The sequence below is a fragment of the Acinonyx jubatus genome, chromosome E4 (genome assembly GCF_027475565.1).
Source record: "Acinonyx jubatus isolate Ajub_Pintada_27869175 chromosome E4, VMU_Ajub_asm_v1.0, whole genome shotgun sequence".
In the NCBI taxonomy this organism is placed as follows: domain Eukaryota; kingdom Metazoa; phylum Chordata; class Mammalia; order Carnivora; family Felidae; genus Acinonyx; species Acinonyx jubatus.
The window spans coordinates 16,559,650-16,565,815 of NC_069395.1; the positions used below are offsets into that span (position 1 = coordinate 16,559,650).

Below are 6,166 nucleotides of genomic sequence, written 5' to 3' on the forward strand. Positions count from 1 at the left end.
CAAACAAACAAAACAAAACAAAACAGATTCATTGACACAGCAGACAAACTGGTGGTTCCCAGAGCGGCAAGAGAATGGAGGGCAGACAACATAGGTAAAGAGGATAAGAGATACAAACTCCTAGCTACAAAATAAAGAAGTCATGGAAATGTAATGTGCAGCATAGAAAGTACAGTCAATAATATTGTGATAACTTTGTACGGTGATAGATGATAACTAAAGGGAATCATTTCATAATATACATAAAGCTCAAATTACAATGGTATACACCTGAAACTAATAGCACATTGTTGAGCAGAGATGAGATTCCTGGCCTTCTGGTTGAGTCTTGCAACCTCAGAAGTGTGTGGGGGCTTTCAGGGCTCCCTAAAGCCACCCCAGCACATGTAGCCATGGACACACTCTTGCAGGCATATAGCAGCCCAGAGCAGCCTGCTGTCAATCATCCAGGGACCACATATGAGGGACTGTTCTTCACTCACCCACTGTTCCTGGAGGCTCACAGGCTCTGGCCTTTGAATGTGACAAGTCTGCGTCATTTGGAGGTGGGTGTCAAAGAGTGTTAGTGAGCAAGAGGAAGTGTGAGCCAGATCCTGACCAGGTCCAGGGTAAATCTGCTTAGCATCTCTGCCTGTGAATTCTCATGGATTGTAAAATATTTGGCTGACAACTTAAAATGAGTTTAAGTTTTGGAACAGCCATCAGAGTGAGATGAAGCCTAATGCTGCTACCAAAACCCCATAGTTAGATTTCCCCCACTCATAAGATAATAAATCACATAAACTCAAAACATTTTTACTTAAGAAATGGTCTCCTATTAGTTTCTGACATGTGAGCTGGGGACAGAACTCACCTCCTTCCACCAACAATGTAAATGGACAGGTTGAACTTCTAACTTTCACATATCAAGTTTAAACCTTAAACTTTTTACGGTCACATTTTGCATTAAATGTAATTGACCTCACCTGTACAAAAATATTAATATGGAATATATAATCATTTTTCTGCCTCATAGCTCCTTGCTCCATAGTAAGGCCCAAATACATGCCTTATTCAAATCTTTCCTTAAAACATTAATGTAGACTGTTATTGTCTCTACTGTTTTTAAGAGAACCAGTGAATCAAAGATCAGTAGTGATCCCTCTTCTCTGTCAGAGTCCCTAGTGTCAAAGCACTCCATGGTGACTTCAAGAAGCCAGACCTGCTAGTGCCCCTCATGACGTGAGGAAAGGCCAGCCAATTCTTCAAACCTTGGGGAAATAAAGAAGGAAAGACCCATGGCACAGTTGGACCCCATTCCTAGGTCCCCACAGGAGGAGGAGTCATGTCCCCCTACCCACAACAGCATCTTCCCGTGGAAGCCTGGTCACGGCCACCCCAGCCTATGGACTTTGAAGAGCAGTACCATCCATGGCACAAGCAGGCTGAAGGGCTGAGTTTCTGCCTTTCCAAGGCCACTGCCTAGTTGCAACATATTTTCCAGAGCACCTTCCAGTACCTTCAGACACTGTCATGTTGCACATCCAGCTCTCGGATGCAACACTATCACCAGGGACCTGTCTTCTCTCTATTGTTCTGGGATGCACCCAGAGATGGCATTGTCCTCAAAAAAATCTAAATGCCACAGCACATCCATTGTCTGGTCCATGTGGAGCATGTTCTGAGCTTTGCAAGTACCACCAGCTGTTTATTCTGCAGGGACAAGAGGAAGACAGAGACAGGATTCAAGTGAGTAGTAAGACCATTGGAGAAACTGGGCAAGCAGCTACAAAGGATGTTGGAGAAAATGTTAGAAGACCCAGATGAAGAAGAGGAAATGGATTTTACTGGAAGGAAAAGAAATGCTGGTAAAGATGAGATAGGTGGAACCTGGGAAATAAAAACAGATGCTGTAGAAGCTAAAAGTTGAATAGAAAGAACCCATTGCCTCCAAATTTCAGCAAGAAAGAGGCATCTTTTATATAAAGGATCTAAAAGAGGAGTTTTCCTTTTTTTTTTTAACTTAGAAGGAGAAAAATTAGAGTATGAATCTGATGATGAACAGGGACACAGCACTTCTCTCTCTCCCTCTCTCTTTCTCTCTCTCTCTCTCTCTCTCTGGAGTAAAATCATATTCAACCAAAAAACAACCGAAGGCTGAAGCCATCGGCTCAAGATAGAAAAAAGACGTAATGATAGTGTTCACTGGAAGCTTGTTGGATCCTATGCACTTTGAGACTCCTGCTGAGTCAGGAGGCAGATCATTTGGAAAAAGAAAACCAAAAACTGGGAAGACAAAGATTCTTATGGTAATGATGATGACAGCTTCCTTGATCTGACTGACCTGGTTGAGAAGAAGCCTCTGAACCAAATGAAGAAGGCTGAAAATTTGACAAGAAGTCAGAGACCTTTTAGCCATTTGTTGCAAAGTTAAATGATAGGGAAAAACAATTCTCTAAAATCTCTGAGAGGCTAAAGGCCTCAAGGAAAGCTCTGTCAGAGTCACCATCTCCAGATGTTTTAGATGCTTTCACGCCACAAACAAAATCAAAGAGTGCATTAGATGGTGTGTCACAGAAGAGACTACTCAAGGACTTGCGACTGAGGAAACAAGGACAGACGTAAAGGGCTGATAAAACCTGTAAAGCCCACAGAAATACCAGAACTAAAAAAAACAAAAAAAAACAAACCAAAACAAAACAAAAAAACTGGAAATCACATTGGAGATATAGAAAAAAATTAAAAATAAATAAATAAATGCATACATACATAAATACATAAATAAGTACATAAATAAATAAAGTTATACTGGTTGTCTTTGGTGCCATGAAAGAAGGAAACAAATCCAAATTAAGAACTGGAATGGTAGAGAAATTACCCCTCCAAACACCCAGAACTCCCTCTGACTCTAATGAGATTAAAAGATGAACTTGATGTGGAGGGAGAAGAGGCTGTGAAGGAGGAAGAGAAGGTCATGAAGGAAGGAGCATGGAAAGAAAAAATGTGGAGTGGAAGCAACAGGCTATGGCAGAAGTTAGAGCCATTAGCAGGACTGGAAAAGAGTCTTCTTATATGTTCTAAAGAAATAAAACCCTACGAAAACATGCCTCAGTCAGATGGAACAGAATTATTGTTAACAAGAGTTTAGCAAAATAACTTCATCGTTCAAGGAACCCCGAGCACCAAAGAATGAATGTAAAAAATACAGAACAGTTAAAGAGAGAGAAAGCCACCAGTCCTAGCAAACATCCACCAAAACTTTCCTCTAAATATCCAGATAATCCAGACTGCTGTTTCCAAATTGTTCCCAAATGAAGCCCAAAGTGATGGTGGCAGGATGCATTTCATGCAAATATGTTTTGATTGTTTCAGAATTGCACAGGAAGACATTGTAGACCGAGTGGCATGTGAAATGTGGGCTCCTATAACACAGTGAAAGGCCAAAGTAGGAGTTCAGATGATCACTTGAAAAATAACTGGTCTTTTCTTCCGTGTTCTTGGCTTCTACCTTAATCTATCTTATTCCTATTCTCCTGAATTTGGTATTTAGGTTTAAAAGTGTTTGTGTACAAATGTAACAATGGAGCAATATAGTTTGCAAATTATAAAATGAGGGAGCTGACTCTATCAAATAAGAAGGCAACATTTTAATTATCATGAGAAAGTAATAAATGCTTTGATAGGCAGTCTGATTTTTTAAGTTGATTGGTTTTTTTCTACCGTTTTAAGTTATATAATAAAACAAAAGTTAAAATAGTATATTTCCTTTCTAGGTCACAAGTATCTTCTCCTTTTGTAAGGGAGAAGATACACAGATTACATTTTTGAGTTTTGTAGTGTGAACTAATTTTTATTTTATCAGATTTTCTGAATATTTGATTTAGAATGTTATCTCGCGTAACAGTCATTAATTATAATGCTTATGAAGCTTAGTTTGGGACTTTAGAGTTTTTTATGTTCAAAAAATTATTTCAGATATACATTTTAAAACTATCTTTTTTAAAGTTTATTTATTTATTTTTGAGAGAGAGAGAGAGAGAGAGAGAGAGAGAGAGAGAGAGAGAGAATCCTGGACAGGTTCCATGCTGTCAGCACAGAGCCCAATGTGGCACACAGTCTCACGAACCATGAGGTCATGACCTTAGCCAAAATCAAGAGCCAGACACTTAACCAACTCAGCCACCAAGGTACACCAAGATACATGTTTTGAATGCATACTTTTTTCATCAAATGAAAAAGAAGATATATACTTTTTGGGTTACCTGTGCAGCAAGAATACAATGTATTCACCAAGAAGACAGAATTCAGGAGATCAGGAAGTTTTGGTAAATAATCTTTCATTGAACATATATTAACACATTATTTTATGGTTACCTTGCTTTTAAAGTAGTTTTAAAAAATTCTGATGTCACAAGATAGCATTTTTTATATGCCGTTATCAATTTGTTACCTAGTGACAAGATTTTGAATTTTATATGTAAATGCATATAAACTACTCAGGGAGAAGTGAGAAATGGAGCAAAGTAAATGAGGATGACCTAGTAATATCTATAATCACTTCAGTACATTCAGGATGTACTGGAACTTTAATAAGCACTGGTAAATTCAGTGTAAATATTTCAATTCTAAAATATCCATTCCTGATCATCTTTAAATAGAAAATAAATTAGTGTTGTACATACTTGGAATCACATATCTGTTGCATCTAGACTGAATTACACCTGTATATGTATTTTCTTTGGCTAGAGCAGGGTTTTATTGATTTTGTTTTAAATTTGAATGTTTCTAAATGGAGCAGATATTATCTGCTTCAGTATGTTTCAAAATTTGAAAATACTAACAGTGAGAGACATATTTTATGTTACCCCAGCCTATACTGTCTCGCTCCCCGCTCCCCCAATCTTGTCACTCACATACAGACATGCGCACGTACATGCACTCGCGCGCGCGCGCACACACACACACACACACACACACATACACAAATACAAAAGAGTCCTTACTCTTACTACATTTATGTTCTGATCTAGTCTATTCTATTCTTTTTTTTATTCTTCGCCTTTAAAAGGACTGACTATGGCCCACTGAGTTCAAACTAAAGTCTGAAAAACATGCTCTACTCCCTTACCCTTGGCAAACACCTTTCATTACCCTTGGCATTACACCTTTTAAATTACCTACTCTGCCCTCAAAGACATCTGCACTTGTGATTATTTAACTGAAGAAAAAAAAATCGTTCCAAAGTCTAAAGAGAAAATTCTCAGAAACTAACCAGCTGGCCAGACAGAGTGAGACTCTAACAATGTTGGTAGGGGAGCAGAATTTTAGATCCAGGAAGGGAAGATAAATAATGTGCCTATTACTATTTATAGTTAAGCACCAGGCTAGCCAATGAAAGTTGGAAATCAGAGAGCATGTTTTGGCTGCAAGAATAGAAAACCCAAACAAACTGCCTTAAATAGTAAGGTTATATATTAAAAAGACATTGGCTTTTCATTGCTCCTTGAAGAATTTCAACCCTCAAACCGTGGCTCTGACATAACTGAAAAAGTAGAAGCTTGTTTTTTTGTTTTTGTTTTGTTTTTTTACAGAATTAGTACATTCTAAAGTATATGAAAATACTACTTTTGAAATACGTTTTAGTGAGTACAATGTTAGTGGAAATGAATTGGGGAACTTCTGTAAAGGATAATTGACATACTAACATCATAGAAAGTTTTCAGTAGTAGAAAGGGAATTACAGGACTTTCAGTACTGATATTTCCTGAACTCAATTTCATAATCATATGTCCTGGATTAAACCACAAAACATTTAATATATCTCCAGCACATATCTAAAATACATAGAGTCAGAGTGAGAAAAATAGTTACAGACTTATGACATTTTTCAGGGAACAGTATGAGACGTAAGAGGCTTGATATTGCATTTCACCTTCATGAAAGAACCAAAGTCTCTATGTGGATGTTCAGGAATGACAACCATGGAGGATTTTGTTGTGGAAATATTCAACGCACACTTGGGCATGACAATTTTAATTTAATAGGCTATATACGGGGAATTGCCTTTCTATATATCTTTCTTGCTTGTTTTATTTTTATTTGTAACAGAAAGATAATTCCATGACATTGGGCCTCTGTGGGAGTCACAGAATAACAGAATGAAAAAAGATTGAAGCAAGAGAAATTC

The 6,166-nt window shown here is 37.7% G+C and overlaps 1 pseudogene; it reads left to right on the plus strand.

Moving 5' to 3' along the window:
* The first annotated feature begins 1,618 nt into the window (after positions 1–1,618).
* LOC106984559 (kanadaptin-like) lies at positions 1,619–3,294 on the plus strand (annotated as a pseudogene).
* Positions 3,295–6,166: the final 2,872 nt, after the last annotated feature.